This window comes from Callorhinus ursinus, unplaced genomic scaffold (assembly GCF_003265705.2).
Source record: "Callorhinus ursinus isolate GAN/ISIS: 27379988/994484 unplaced genomic scaffold, GSC_fseal_2.0 scaffold31, whole genome shotgun sequence".
NCBI classification, from domain to species: domain Eukaryota; kingdom Metazoa; phylum Chordata; class Mammalia; order Carnivora; family Otariidae; genus Callorhinus; species Callorhinus ursinus.
In genome coordinates this window covers 2,210,832-2,227,656 of record NW_027397093.1, presented here as the reverse complement: position 1 = coordinate 2,227,656, position 16,825 = coordinate 2,210,832, and the positions used below count along the sequence as shown (strand labels likewise).

General features: G+C 41.4%; 1 long non-coding RNA gene across 1 annotated transcript; it reads right to left on the bottom strand.

The window, feature by feature from the left end:
- Window positions 1-2,964: 2,964 nt before the first annotated feature.
- LOC141370302 (uncharacterized) lies at window positions 2,965-6,973 on the bottom strand. The gene is made up of 4 exons (XR_012374207.1): window positions 6,857-6,973; window positions 6,600-6,639; window positions 5,685-5,795; window positions 2,965-3,139 (listed from the first exon to the last, which is right to left on the bottom strand). It is a non-coding gene; the product is annotated as an uncharacterized lncRNA (long non-coding RNA).
- Between the last annotated feature and the right edge of the window lie 9,852 nt (window positions 6,974-16,825).

Below are 16,825 nucleotides of genomic sequence, written 5' to 3'. Positions count from 1 at the left end.
GCATAATAACCTCCAGTTCCATCCATGTTGTTGCAAATGGCAAGATTTATTTCCTTTTGATGGCTGCATAATATTCCATTGTGGTGTGTGTGTGTGTGTGTGTGTGTGTGTGTGTGTGTGTGTGTGTGTATCACATCTTCTTTATCCATTCATCTGTTGATAGACATCTTGGCTCTTTCCATAGTTTGGCTATTGTGGACATTGCTGCTATAAACATCGGGGTGCATGTACCCCTTTAGATCCCTACATTTGTATCTTTGGGGTAAATACCCAGTAGTGCAATTGCTGGGTTGTAGGGTAGCTCTATTTTCAACTTTTTGAGGAACCTCCATACTGTTTTCCAGAGTGGCTGCACCAGCTTGCATTCCCACCAACAGTGTAGGAGGGTTCCCCTTTCTCCGCATCCCCACCAACATCTGTCATTTCTTGACTTGTTAATTTTAGCCATTCTGACTGGTGTGAGGTGGCATCTCACTGAGGTTTTGATTTGGATTTCCCTGATGCCGAGCGATGTTGAACACTTTTTCATGTGTCTGTTGGCCATTTGGATGTCTTCTTTGGAAAAATGTCTGTTCATGTCTTCTGCCCATTTCTTGATTGGATCATTTGTTCTTTGGGTGTTGAGTCTGATGAGTTCTTTATAGATTTTGGATACTAGCCTTTTATCTGATATGTCATTTACAAATATCTTCTCCCATTCTGTCAGTTGTCTTTTGGTTTTGTTGACTGTTTCTTTTGCTCTCACAGTTATTCTTAAGGTAGGTATCATAATCCCACTTTACAGAAAGGATGTAGAATAGTTAAGTATCCAAGTCACAAAAGATTTCTTTAAAATACAGCAAGTATTTACCTATACATCTATTTTCCTCCCAAGCCTACAATTTTAATCATCTTACATGTCTTTAAATTTAGTGGAAAGATTGGTCTGTAGATTATTTCTTAGTGCTCTATTTGAGAAATTTTGCTATCAGGGTTATGCTAGTTTAATAAATTGAAATGCTTTCCAATTTTTTAAAATGTTATTAAATATTTTAAATAGCATGGAATTAATCTTTTCTCCATATCTGAGAATATACCTATTTAATTATTCCAAAAAATGTGCATGTCTGTTTCCTTTTATTTTTCCTTGATCAGATTTGTTTGCCTTTATGTATTTTGTTGGTCTTGTCAAATTAAAAACCAATATTATGTATCAACTGTAATGTTTCCGTCTATGTCCTTTGTTTCACTTTGAGGGCTTTTCATTTTTTGGCTTCTTGGATCGAATGTTCATTTCATTAGTTCTCTAAGATGATGGTCAATACTATGACCACAGCTCACACTTTGTCTCTCTCCCACTTCCAGTGTCCTGCTGAAATGATCCTATCAATGTAACAAGCAAAACTCTATAAACAGTCAATAAAACACAAAAAGTGTAATACTTAACACACCAAAAATATGTAAGAAATTCAGCAATAAATGGGGGTATATTACAGTAGAGGGACTCTTTGTGGGTGGGGAGTAGGTGGGAAGAAAAGCGCACTAGGGAGTAAGGAAAAGGATTCTACCCTGTCCCACCTCACCTCCACTAACAAAGCTCATAGAGCGAATCAATTAAACCATGATGTAAATGTTTTCTGAATGAGTCTAAGCTGTCAATAGACCACATTGACTGTAAGTTTGTGCCATGAGTAACCCCTGAGAAAATAGAAATTTAAAAAATATGGCATTATTAGAAAGTTTTAAAGTTCATAGCACCATAAAAATTCTGAGAACAAGAAAATAATATCCTGTAGTTAAAAAAAATCATTAAATTAAACTAAAATTTCAGCAGAGGTAGTAGATACTGCATAACAAAACAAAACAAACAAAAACATAAACCGGATAGCTACAAGTCTAATATGATATGTTACTACTATTCTACCAAAAAAAAAAACCCTTTCTCTCTGTGGGGGCCCCCTGAAGATGATATTGCCCAAAAACTAGATTATACTTCACCCCTCTGTCATCAGGCTTGGACATCTGATTTGCTGTGGGAAATGAAATGTGAGTGGAATCGCCACTTTTGAACCAGAGCTTCCAGAGCGTAATGTGGTTCACCATCTCAAGATGGAGATATCCTTGATGGGGCTGCACCTTCTGCCCTGGTCCCTTCCTAAAGATAATATGGAGTTATGGAGTCTGAGCCTAACTGCAATGCCTAAGTAGCATGAGAAAAATAATCTTTTTCTTGTATATAATAATAATCTTTTCTTGTTATAAGCTCTGAAGTGTTGGGATTGTTATCTGGTTATAAGGGAGCGTAAGCACACTTATTCGGCCAGCTCGATAATTATCCCAGAATTCAGAACAAGAGAGAAAGGTAGAAGTTTAAAGATGAAGGGTGCAAACAACATGGGTGGAACTGGAGGGTGTTATGCTGAGTGAAATAAGTCAATCAGAGAAAGACATGTATCATATCACCTCACCGATATGAGGAATTCTTAATCTCAGGAAACAAACTGAGTGTTGCTGGAGTGGTGGGGGTTGGGAGGGATGGGGTGGCTGGGTGATAGACATTGGGGAGGTATGTGCTATGGTGAGCGCTGTGAATTGTGCAAGACTGTTGAATCACAGATCTGTGCTTCTGAAACAAATAATGCAATATATCTTAAGAAAAAAAAAAGAAGAGGAAGATAGCAGGAGGGGAAGAATGAAGGGGAGTAAGTCGGAGGGGGAGACGAACCAGGAGAGATGATGGACTCTGAAAAACAAACTGAGGGTTCTAGAGGGGAGGGAGGTGGGAGGATGGGTTAGCCTGGTGATGGGTATTAAAGAGGGCACATTCTGCATGGAGCACTGGGTGTTATGCACAAACAACAAATCATGGAACACTACATCAAAAACTAATGATGTAATATATGGTGATTAACATAACAATAAAAAATTTAAAAAAAGATAAAGGGTGCAAGATGTGGGATAGATCTAGGAAACTCAATGTGCGTATAAAAGAGATTCAAAGTATATTGTGATTGGACTAGAAATACATTAAAGGTGCAGATTAATCAGGGCAGAATTGCATTTTTTACAATATGGAATGTTCCGGTTGAGGAATGCATCATATGGATTTGTCCTCTTGCTGTCCTTTGGGTGTGCTTGTGCAGAATTGTTCTTAGAGTTCCTGAACATTTTTTCCTGAAACCAAAACGGATGTTAATTTTAAACATCTATGTTTTTAAGGTTCACCAAAATCAATCTGCAATTTGTAAATTTAGATTTAACCTTTTAGTGGAGTGCCTTCCAAGTTTTATCTTTGAAAGTTCTCTGACTAGGGATGCTTCGGTGGCTCAGTCATTAAGCTACGCCTCAGGTCATGATCCCAGGGTCCTAGGAAGGAATCGAGCCCCACCCACATCAGGCACCCTGCTTCTCCCTCTTCCACTCTCCTTGTTTGTGTTCCTGCTCTTGCGTGCTCTCTCTCTCTCTGTCACATAAATAAATAAAATCTTTAAAAAAAAAAGAAAAGAAAAGAAGAAAGAAAGTTCTCAGACGTTGGCATGATGTTACGCTCATTGACAAACTCCTTAAGAGTGGAAATTCCTGGCCTCTCCTCCCTGAGATTCGAGTAGCTGACCCGGGTGGGACCTAGGAGTCAACAGTTTTAATAAAATGTCAGAAAATTTGGATTTTAACTAAATGATTGTCCACACTTAGAAAAATTTTGCTTTTAAATGGCTTCCAAATATTTTAGCTGTGGCTCTGTAGTTTTTTTCTTGTTTCTTGTTTTTTTTCTTTTAAATGAAAAACAAACAAACAACCCTTAGCAACATTAGTATCAGAATCCTCCTTGCCTTCTCATACAAAAAAAGTCAAACAGCTTTTAAATCACTAAAAAATTAAGACCCTAATTTCTTGTTTACCACTGGTCTTCACTATTTAAAACAGTGTGATACAATTCAATCTTGCTGGGTGAGTACCTAGATGCCTTAATAAATGAAAATTATCATCTTCCAAGGTAATTTTAGAAATTTGTGGCTTGACACAATTTATCTCCATACTCTCTTAATGGTCCCCTCCTCCTAAATATTCAGAAACTATAAACCCTCTTTTCTGAATTTGAAATATACATGCAGTGACAACTTCAGAGCCTTGCTCTTCCCTGAATGATTTTTTACTCCTTGCTTCTAAGTAAGAAAAGGTAAAACTCATATAATTAATCACAATTGAAAAATCAGCTCTTTTACTTTCTGTAGGTGTAATATAATAAATGTCAAAAAATAAGTTGCTTAAAAATATAAGCCAAGTCATAGTACAATTTGTGAGGATAATATCTCTGAAGCTTTTATTTCTATTATTTGAAAACATATTGCACACCATCATCTTTCAGTTGAAAAGGAAAAAATATAACACTTCATTAAAAAAATAAAAACACAATGTTCCTACCTAACACATTGCAGAGAAAGACATGAAAAACTTAACCTCAAATACTTGTTCAAAATTAATATCTGTCATCGACACATACCTCTTTGCTCCTCATCATAATCCTTATCATAACTTCACAATTTTATCTGTGGTTTAATTTCCTAAGTGAATTTCTGGATTCTTTTCCTCAAGAACAAAAATTGTTAATATGTATTTCAGCTATGTCACAAACAGGATATAGAATAATATGTAGTAACTATATAAGTTCTATAGTGTAAATCATATTTGGTGAACAACAGAGTACTCAGATAATAAATAAACTTTATCCCAAATAATTCACTATTATTTTTTCTATGGATTTTTTTACATAATTGAGATCATGCTGTATGTATAATTTCACATCCTGCTGTTTACTTGATAGCTTAACTTAAGAATAACTCATATTAATAAAAAAATAAACATAATTTGAGGAATAACAAATATGCTGATTGAAATTAAAGTGGATGTTTTGATGTTTATTTCTTATCTGTACATTAATTAAAGATCAAATATCAGGGTCACTTGCTTTTTTGTTTTTAAGATTTTATTTATTTATTTGTTAGAGAAGAGCACACAGCAGGGGGAGTGGCAGGCAGAGGAAGAAGCAGGCTCGCCATTGAGCAAGGAGCCCCATGCAGGACTCAATCCCAGAACGCTGGGGTCATGACATGAGCTGAAGGCAGATGCTTAACCAACTGAACCACCCAGGCGTCCCTGGGCCAATTGCTTTTTGAAGCTACTCTTGGTATAGTGATTAAAACAAACAGTGGCCGTGTTTGCCTTAACTATTGCTATAAAATGCTGTGCAACCACATACTCAGGAGTTTGCAACAAGCATTTAAAGGCTTAAACTCAGAACGGATACACTGTCATTTCTGCCCATATCCTTACTGAAAACAGGCAACATGGTTAAGTTCAACATCAATGGGTAGATAGTAGACTTTCCCCACAGAAGCTGGGATGGGGAGAGCAAGAAAGAATATTTTCTGACCTCTACAAGTGGCAAATGTGGCACATTTATCCGTGTATTCATTTTGATAGAGGATGCTCCGAGTTCATGTAAAAAATGGCTTATAATTATTAAGGAGTAAATTTAAAAGAAGAGGTACTAAACATCCCTAATTTATAATACTTGAAATTATTTGATTTGCCAAAAAGATTCTACTGCATTCCTAGTATCCTGCAGAAAACTTGTAGTGCAGATTCCATAAAAATCATAATGCATGAGAAATTACAGTGTGTCTTCAGAATTGAAGGTTAATAACAGTTACAAATATTCTTACAATTCAGCTCTCTCCATGCTCTGATCAGTGGGGTGTCATGTGCTGGAAATCAGACTCTTGCTTTGATACGATGTTGAATAGAGGAAACTGCATCTGAGAAGAAAACTGGAAGTGTGAGGAAATTTCTAGGAAAACTAGTGTTCTTTTATGGTAAAGGTTTATGGTTGTGAAGATGAGGTGAGCTAGGATGAGTTGATCTAGGATGGTAGGTGCGGTAAACTGAAGAATATTCCCCAAATATATTTAGATCCTTATCCATGGAACCTGTGGATGTTATCTAATTTGGCAAAAGGACTTTAGAGATATGATTAAATTAAAGCTTTTAAAATGGGAAGATTGTCCTGGATTATCGGGGTGTGCCCTAAATGTTATTCCAAGTGTCTTATGAGAGGGAGGCAGAAGTGGATATATAATTACTTACTACAGAAGAGGAGGCAATGTGATTATGGGAGCAGGGTTTGGAGCAATTCAATTTGCAGATGGTGGAGGGTTAGCCAAGGAATATACATGGCCAACCGAAGCTGTGAAAGGCAAGGAAACAGATTCTCCCCTAGATGCTCTAGAGGGCACGTGGCCCTGCTGATACTCTGATTTCAGCCCAGTGAAACCCATTTCACACTTCTGGTCTTCAGAACTGTAAGAGAATATGTTTATGTTGTTTTAAGCCACCAAGTTTGCAGTGATTTGTTACGGCAGCCATAGGAAACTAGTACAGATGGTACCAGAGAAAGTTTATAAGTTTCTAAATTGACCTACAGACTGGGGCACTCTGTTCTGCAGAAAAAATCATCACAAAATTTTGCTCAATGTGCAATACTCCATTAAATGAATTCCTGTTGGCACTAATTGTGCCTGACCTAAATGAGATAAAACTAAAGGAACTAAAGTCCTACTCACTTGAGGAAGTTGTTTGTGTTGAAAGATAGGAATGGAAGGCCTTCAGCTTCTTTTTTTTTTTTTTAAAGATTTTTATTTATTTATTGAGAGAGAGAGAGAGAATGGTAGAGAGAGAGCATGAGAGGGAAGGAGGTCAGAGGGACAGGCAGACTCCCTGCTGAGCAGGGAGCCCGATGCGGGACTCGATCCCGGGACTCCAGGATCATGACCTGAGCTGAAGGCAGTCGCTTAACCAACTGAACCACCCAGGCACCGGCCTTCAGCTTCTTATGGGTTGAATTGTCTCCACCCAAAAGGTGTTGAAGTCCAAAGCCTTGGGACCTGTGAATAGGACAGTGTTTGGAAATAGGGTCATGGCAAGATGATCAGGCTCAGATGAGGTCATAAAGGCGGGTTCTAATCCAGTATGACTCCTCATAAGAAGGGGAAATTTGAACACAGAGACGGACATGCACATGGGGGAGAAAGCACGTGACGGTGGATGCAGAGATCGTGGTGATGTCACAGATGTCAAGGAACACAAAAGCTTGCCAGCAAAGCCCCAGAAGCAAGGAGAGAGGCGGCAGCAGATTTTCCCTCACAGCCCCTCAAAAGAATTGGCTCTGTTGATGCTTTGATCTGGGATTTCTAGCCTTCAGAACTTTGATACGATGCACTTCTGTTGATGAAGCTGCCCAGTTTGTGGCCTGGTTTCAGCAGCCCCGGGAAATGGATACACAGATCTGAGTGAGGATTTGTCCGTCGCAGCTTTCTTCCAAACCCTATCATGGACAACTACACTCTCAAGTCCTCCTAATTATCAGTCCTAGAGGCTAATGCCAAGACTTCCCTCTGGAACTCGTTTTAATCAAGTTTTGTTCTGTTTGGATTTTGTTTATATTTAAATGTTAAATGCACAAATTCTAAAGTAGCTAATTCTATGTTTATTTTGGCAAGCTGCCTTACTAACCCGTCTGATTTTCTCTTTCTCTGTCTTTATGCGTCTCTGTCTGTCTCTGTCTGTATTTCTCCCTGTCATTTTTTCTCTCTCTCCCACTCTCTCTCTCTAGGAGAACTGTAACAGGAAAGTCATGGCAGAACATGGCAGAGAAAGGATTGCTTTTAACAACACTCGACTGGTATGGGCCGTGAGTGAAGCTTCAGCTACAGCATAACTCATTGGATAATCAGGTCACAAAAGATAAGTTCCAGAGTTAGAAAGCTCTTCACTCCATCTCTCCATTTCCCATCCATCTATATGTTTCCCCAAATCCAGAACTAAAGTATTTGTATCCTCTGTGAGGGGCTGAGTTGTCTCCTTTGGTTTGTGTTGAATCTGCTGGACTGCTAAGCTTTATTTCCGGGCCAGAATATAGCTGGGTGCACAGGGGCTGAAGGTTATGCATCCTCAAGGATTGATATTAGGGAGTTCTGGGGCGTGGGCCTCCTTCCTTGCATCTATTTGTCCATAACTCTCTTCCTTCTCAGAGACCCGCCCTCCCAGGCCAAGGGTTGGAGGTTGGAGGCTGCCCTCTGAGGACTTTCTGACACCAAGGGGTCAGTCTGAGAGGGTGGCACTCAGAGCAGCTTTCTCCCCACGCTACGGGCATGAGGGTGGGGACCTGTCAGACCCACAAGGGACAGCAAAGGAGGCTGCTGCCAGGACCGGCTTTTCTCTTAGTCTTACTCTTGGAGAGTTTATTTCTGAGCCAGGAACTGGCAAGGTGGTGGCTGGTCATGCCGGTGGTAGGCCAGTGAGAGGAAGAGAGATGCTTATTAATTTGGTTTCTCTGAAATGTGTAAACTTATCACACCTACTACTAAGAAATGACATTTTTGGGAAGGTGTAAAGAATTTGATGGGATTTTGAGCAAAGTTTCCTGTCATCTGGTTCACCTACCATTGTTCAGGAGTCAGATAAACTCAGTAGCTATCAGTTTTAAGAGTTTACCATGTGCCACATACTGGTCTCTGTATTTTTCCTGAAAAAATTCACTTAACCCTCTTAGAAGAACCTCTTAAGGTGGGTATCATAACTACTTTTATGGGTGAGAAAACCGAGTGAGAGAGGGCTTGAGCAATCACTGAGTCAGCAAATCAGAGGCAAATGGGGGCTTAACAAGTTAGCAAATAGGAAAATGGTTTTAACATGGGTTTTAAGTGCTGGGAACTTGTTTACAGCTGTGGAGAATCAGCTGAAAAAGGATGCAGAACAACAATATCCCTGTTACACTGAAAACATATTGCCTAGACCTTCCTTCAGAATCTGGAAGGTTGGTATGTGTTTCCTGCTCCAGGAACTGGGTGTGTGTGTGTGTGTGTGTGTGTGCGCGCGCGCGTGCATGCTTGTGTGTGTGTGTGTGTGTGTGGTTTGTTTAAATCTATCAACAGTTAACATTATAACACTTTGTTTTGCCATTATAAATGCGTATTTTCTTTTTGTATTGAAACTCCTTCTGAGACATATGTATTTGCTCACTTAGTTATTCCACACTTAGTGATTAAACGCCTACTGTGTGCAGACCTTGTGTGAGGCACTGAGGACATGTTAGAAAACAGGACACACATTCTTTGCCATCACAGTCTTTATGATCTAGTTTTATTTTGACTGTACCTGCTACAACATTAGGAGAAAGTCAGCATTTACACCAAGGAAAGCGTAAGAGAGAAAGGCAAGATGAAGGAGAAATGTGATCTGTAGGGAGCCACCCCCAAGGCTGCAGAAATCAGGACAGGAGCTGTGCCAAGTCCATTGCTTGTCTAAGCTGTCTTTCTCCTGTTTCTTTCTCTTTCTTAAGCCGGGTGAACAGATACAAGTAGCCCCCAATTAGGCCAGCCAAAGGGATTCCCTAAAAGCTCCGTGCTTGGGGAGCAGAGGTTGGATGTCTGCTGGGCTGGAAAGGTCGCTGGCTTATCTAGGCAGCTGGTAGAGTCCTGGCTCTGTCTTGATCACAGACAGAGAACTAAACTGTAGCCATTTGCTTGTATGAATGCAGATGTGAGGCTTATTTTTTTTTCTCCATCCACCACTGAAATACAATTAAAAGGTCAACCAAGGATCCTGAACAAATTGTGCTGGGGTTGAGGGGAGAGGAGACAAGAGGGAGTGCTTTGTTTGAGGATTAGCTTGTTTACAACTGAGTTAAAAAACATTTTGTTTCAAGCAGAGTGCTAGGCATTTGTCAATAAAACCAGTCTTGGAAAGGGCAAAAATCTGCTTGTTTGTCATAGAGTCCCCGCGTGTTTAAGGATCCAGCCCCAGCTGAGGGGCTTGCAGATGTTGGTACTCATCCTAATAACACTGGAGCTCTAGCCACTCAGTGAAGGGGAGTGTGTGATGCTTGGGACAAGGACTTGGGTGTGAATATTTGTGCCAGGATACACCGGGAAGGGAGTGAAAAAATGAGAGAAGGAAGGGCAGGAAGTCAATGGAGGGTGTGTTAGTAAGTAGGTTACTACTGTTGGCAGCTGGGGCTCAGTCTGGCTGGGACTGCTGGGGATGGAGTAGAACGTGCCTCCAAGCTCTCGTACCCAAAAAGCAATGAAGATGACATCTTTATGCACCAACTCCCTTTGTCATGGGCACAGCGCTCCTCCCAGGGGTTCATATTCCCTGGACTTCTAGTCATGTCCTCTTGCGTGCAGAGGAAGTCTTGCAACAGAAAAGTATAGTGCTTGCTGGAGGAAATAGTTTGTGCAGATGGTCTATAGGAAGACTACCAACCTCATTGCCAGGAGCTCTAATCATGATGGGAAAAGAAGAGAAAGATCTGGTGATGTCATTGGACCCGGAACCATTTCATCTTATCAAAGTTACAAGGATGTTGGCCCACAAATGGGCCAACAGTTTATCCTCTGAGCAGGACTAATGGAAAAGGAAAGGTAAGGAAAAGCAGGATGCCCTAAGGGGCCTGGCTGCAGGACTTGAAGCTTGAATCAGGTCTCCCGGAGAGCAGGGACTGTACAATTATCTGTGTCAGGTGTTGGAACTAGCAGCCCGTGGGCTGTTTCTTCCTCGAGTTGCATTGTGTTTTGCCCACAGTATCTGTGTTTGTGTTTACATAAATTGCTTGCCAAGTTATACAAATCTAGAGAGTTCACATAAAAATCCAGAGTTCTAGCGTCCATTAAAAAATAAAAGATACTAGAAGATCCAACAATGCTTGGAGCTGCTCTTATATGTGGTCACAATACCTGGGAGGTAAATAGCGACTTTACTCCATGGATGGGGCATGGACTTCCTTTGGTTACAATCTCAATCACGACCTGAACTGTTGTTCTCCGGCCATGGGGACTGAGTCGGTTGCATTTACCAGAGAGCTTGTACTTTTGCTTTTCTTATATCCTGCTTTACTCATTTATATTTCCTACCTGGCTGCTAAGCATTTGATTGGGTAGCCCCTGATTTTTATAATCTGCTCCCTCTATCACCACACCCTAGGGTCCGCTAGTGGACAACTGGTTTCCAAGGATTTTACTGGCCCTCTATGACCCCATTCCTAGAGTGAGGAAAGTGTTCAGACTCTTGACTCTATTATTTAAGACCTTCAGGAGCCTTCCATATCTTGACCCAAACTCCCTCAACTTGCATCCCCCCACTTTCATACGTATGACACATTTTCCAGGCACTTTGACCAAATTGTGATACCCAGACTGCTTCACAGGAGTTATGTTTTCCTGTCCTGAACTGAATTCCTCATCTTTTTCATCCAAACCTGATTGTCCTTTCTTATAAGTGGCAAATTAAGAAAAGACAGACCCATTCTCACTTCTCTGTTTATGTCACATAGCACATCCAAAGTAACAGAAAATTCTTTCAACATTACCTTCAAAATTTACTTTAGTTTCCCGTGCTATATTCTGTATCATGTCTAAATCTACCATTGTGGCATAGGCCATCATCACTTCTGTTTTCATTTATGCTAATGATCTCCTGATGGAGTTCTGAGCTTCCACCATTACTCCCCAATGGTCTATGCTCAACACAATGGGATTATTCTGAGACCTAGCTCATATCAATGCCATCCTTTGCTCAAAGCCCTCCTCCCACTTCCTCTCCAACCTTACCTTCTACTGCCTTCGACCCCGCTACCCCTGATCAGCCTCTTTCAGCTGCACTCACTTCCTTATTTTCCTCTGAAAACCCTAAATGTGCTCATCCCTCAGGACCTGTTCACTTGCTCTTTCCTCTGGCTGGGATGCTATTTCTTGTATATCTGCAAAACTTACAGTCTTGTCTCCTTTAGGACATAAATCAAATGTCATCTGAGTGAGGCCTTCTCTAACCACCCTATTTAAAATTGTGACCCCCTCTCCAAACCCTAGAAATCCCTCTTTTTATTTTTCTTCAGCTCTTATCACCATCTGACAGTTTTTTACTTATTTACTCCCTACCTGTCCCCCTGTAGGATTTCGTCTGTTTTGTTCACTGATTTATCTATATTCCTTAGAATAGGACTTGACCCTGAGTAGCTGCTCAGTCATGTTGGGTGAATCAATCAATGCCCTTCCTTGCCCGATTCTTCCTTCCCTGGACAGGAAATTTCCTTTCAATATCTAACTAAGTCTAACCCATTTTCAGAACTTAGGTATTTTTCCACATCCTCCAACTAGCCTTTCTGATTATTCTTGTCCAGCCTGACTATTATATTTCCTGAAACTAAAATTATAGATGAAAAAAACCATTATAAATGATCACATTTATTCAGAAAATTGAGAAGGAGATTGTGTGGTATTCATGACAACCTCAACAAGTATTTGGAGGCAGAGAGAGTGACCAAAAAACAAAAGACAAAATCTGTGTTATAGTACCATTTGTGCTGCAAAGCTGTTCTTTCTGAACTTGCTGAGCCATTCTCCCAGAACTCCAGCTCTACCAGGCTGGAGTTAACGTACTCATGAATTCTCTCATTAACTGGGCAAAGATGCAGGAGACGAGATGTCATGATCACGGATTTTAGTGTCTTGGTTACCTTCTACTGCATAACAACTACCCCCTGCCCTCTGCCCCGCAAGCACTTAGTGACTTAAAACAATGTGTTTATGGTTGATCACAGATCTATGAATGAGCACTTCTGTTGATTTTTGTTGGGCTTCCCAGATGTTTGTTGGGTTTGCTTAGGTGGCAGAAGATTGGCTGGTCTAGGATGCGATGCCCTCAGGCTCATTTCTGGTGGTTAGTTGTCTGTTGGGTGGAGTGTGGGGACCATTGGGTCACATATCTCTTGTTTTCCAGCATGCTAGTCTGGGACTGTCCACCTGGCAGTGTCAGGGTTCCCAGACCGTGCATGGAAACACAAAGTTTGTTGGGGGAGTGGAAGCTTACAGTTATAGAGTGTTATCATATAGACTGCTCTAAGAATTTGCATTTTAATATTTTAATTCCCATAGAAAAGTTGGGGACAAAAGATTAACTGTAAGATCAGCCTCTTTGCCTCTGTATAGATATATTAACTGCAACCTTCAAACATAGAACAAAAGAACTTTAAAGGACAATATCCTGCTTTGCTTAGGAAGAGCATGGAATGCATTGAGCCCCATGTAGCACAAGCAAGGCCCTTCAAGCTCCAGGAAAGGAAACATGACCATCAAAAGCAGTGTGCTCCCTCCAGCCATCAGAACCCTCAGGGGTCCTCAGATTCTCTAAGCTGTAGGCTTGGGGTAAAGAAAAAGCTTTGCCTTGTACCTTGTGAAATGAAGCAAAAGGAAAAGACTGGAATGAGCATAGAAGAAACAGGATGGCTGATGAATTTGAGGACTTTTTTGGAATGAAGTTTCATGCAGGTCAGCTGGTGAGGGAAAGTCAGGCTAAGACCCAAAGTGTTCAAAACCTTCTGGTTTTAAAGTTACTTCGTCTTGGTATGTGAAGATGTTGATAAAACACTGCTTACTCTACACGGTACAATCTAGCACCCCAGATTGTCAAATGGGGTGAAATCCTAGGGTAGTAGAGTAGGATCCTTACAGGACAAGTTTGGGAATCTAATTTCCCTCCCTTCTTACACGTTAATATTTTACCAGACTGCTTGATGTCAGCCATGTTGTGATTTATTTTTCTCCAAAATTAGCGTGTTTCACTTTGTTTTCTTTACTTACTATTTTGGAGACAGCCTGGTTAAACCTTCCCACTCATGGAATTGCTAGTCAAAATATTTTAGGAAGAAGCTCAAACATTCATTGTTTGCCTTATTAAAAATTAATTCAGGCAGATGGAAAAGAATACAATATGTGTTGTACTCCTTGTACTCTTAGTACTCCTTGTATCTGTCCTTATCTTCATCTGTAGAGCAGGCCTCATGTAATTTCACCCCCCAAGGGCCATGGAGCCACGCACAGGAGTGCTCTTAGCTGCATTTCACAGGTATGAGGCTGAGGTTAAATTATCTTGCTAAGACTCACATGGAGCAGAGGAATTGGATCAGAGGGAGAGCTGAGGTTATTTGGGCAAGACCAGTGTTACTCTCTAGGTACTCTGGAAGGGCAAGAATAAGGCCTCAGAGTTTCCTTGTGGAAAACACTGAGCAAAACATGTCTACTCTAAACCCTAACCAGCTCTCTGGAAACGTGGAGGTAAGATATCAGAAACTATAGATTGCCTTTCTAGTTATTCTGCCTTCCATCTTTTTTGAGTCTCCTGCCTGTGGAGTCCCTTGAACCCTTTGCTTTAATTCAGTCATGCATTCATTTCTACAAGGGATCAGTGAGTCCCACTATGTGCAGGCCTTCTCCCATGTGGTGTGGCAGGGAAAACAATATGCCCCCTGCCTGGAGATCACAGTGTTGCAGGGATGCAGATCATAAGAATCTGTTGCAGCAGTGAAAATCCTATGATGAAGCAAGTGCAGGGCATTATGGGAGCAGATAGAAGGGGCACGTGACACAGCCTAAATTATTAAGATACGTGTGTTTGGGGGCACAGTTCCTACCCTTCCTTTTAGCAGTTTTTCATTCCAGAAATAGGTAGCATCAAGAAGGGTGAAAGTCAGCTGGAAAAGAGACCATCACCCTCCATCTAGAATTGGGTGAGCTCCAAAGCTGGCTTGGCCACCTTGGGCTACATAGTCTATAAAGTGGGTCACACCCCAGAGTCTTGAAGCTAAGTATTTTGCAGGCACATCAATCCTGAAAAGAAAAAAAATAGCCCCCATATTTTCCATTCTCATCCACACATTCTGATCCCCTCCCCCAGAGGTGCCATTCTCCATGCTACCCCCCCATTACCTGAGGACGGCCAGTGTTAGGTCAGCCATTGTGTCCAACACTTTCATAGACTTGACATTATTATCCTGGCAGTGCTCTGAAGGAGTTATCATTTATCCACACTTACAGATAAGAAACTGGGACAGAGAGTAGTTTATTGACTTACCCAAGACCACTCTGCCTCCAAATAACTTTAGGTTGGGTGGGGGAGGTGGGATGATGTAAAGTCTAGTGGGGTCAAGTGTAGGATGAAATCCTAAGGTAGATCAAGACCTAGTAGGAAAGACTATAGCCTAACATACATTATTTTTAAAGGCTGGGGATCCACTGGGCTGGCATGGGTTGGTAGTAGTGAGCAAGGAGTCTAACCTGGTAGGTATGGCAAAATATCAGGATCCTGGAGTATGGGGGTAGTAGGTAAGAAGGTGTAGAGACATGGCTCCCCTAAATCTGCTTCTGTCAGGGGCAAATGGACCCAGACCTGCCCTTCATGTCAGGTGGAGGGATGGGGAGAATGGTGAACACCAATAGGATAAGGGCACTTGGACAAATGTTCATGGCAGGAGTCCAGACTCAGCCAATACATAGGCACAAACCAGGCTGGGAGACACTTGGGATGTCTGATTTGAAGACTGCCTGTCTGCTGGGGTCCAAAGAGGACCCATTCCTGGCCCATCTTCTAGTGGGAAGGAGTCTCTGAACAGACAACCAGGCCTGCCTAGGAACTAATAGAACTAGTTAGATCTGAAACTCAAAATTATCATCCTGGCATTGGAACAGGCTGAGGTAGACTATGAGTGCCAGTACCTGAACCTATGTGTGGCAGATCCTGGAGCCTCTTTTTGGGTTGTGTCCCCAGTTGGCCACTGTCCCAATGGTTGGGTTTCCTTTCTGCAAAATGAATTCTATGGTCAGGACTCTCTCTTTAGCTCCTGAAGGAGGGGAGAGCCGGCCCCTGTGCTTTGCTACAGCCATTATCTTAGGAGCTCTCTGTTGATTCCTCACTGTGACTTGGAATACATAGAGATTCCTTTGTGAAACTCTATTATTTTAAACTCTGACACAGTCCCTGGCAGTCTTGCCCTAAATATTTAATCTGGATGTTTAGCAAAATCCCTACCTCTGTGGACCATTGCCTGTAAGCTGTGGACCATTGCCTGTAAAAGGCACACACTGGGGCTTTGGGCCTGTGTCTCACAAAGTGGCAGAAAAACAAAGATCAGAGCAAGATAATGAGCAGCAGACTCATCATTCTCACCCTCACGTAAGTGGACACTTTTGCTTGAACTCCCAGCCTCTGGTTCTCCACCTGCACTGTTTACTCTTTATGTGGATACCAGAGAGGGTCCTAAAGCTCTTTTTTCAGGGACATTCTCGGTCTCCTCATTATGCAAATAATATAGTCCTAAGCAAGGAATATACTCCAAGACTACTTGGAATGTAAGCTTTTCTATGATCAGCTAATATTGATGTCAAATTCAGTGATATTTTTTTGCCTCAGCTCCACTCTGCTACAGTGACCCCCCCAAAGCTTGCTTATTCCTAAATGTGTCCTTCAGGCTTCCAGCCCCTTGTCATTGTTCATATTATTCTCACTGCTTGAAAGGTCCTACACAGTGCCATTTCTTGAAACTGCTCTTCCTTCAGAAACCAGCTTTCACAATAAAGTGTTCTTTTATGCTTCCCAGGAGAGTATAAACTTAATGTCTTTCATGCTCATAAATCTCTGCAATAGCCTTTGTTATACCCCTTCTCATGGTTTGCTTTTTACTCTAGCGAGTCTTTCCCACTAGATTGGGAGCTGCTGGAGGGCAGGGATAAGACTTAATTTTGTATCCTGCCATGCAAACACGGTGTCAGCCTGGAACACAATGACTCAGTTCATGTCTTGGAGTAGTAATGGTTACCTATTGCCAGACCCTTCTCAAAGAGCTTATCAGACTGAAGTGGAGGGGGTGCCAAGAAACATCATGGACTTTAGATTCAGACTGGGTGCAATGCTGGTGCATTCACTTCCTGGTTTCAGGTGACTTATCTCTCAGACACCT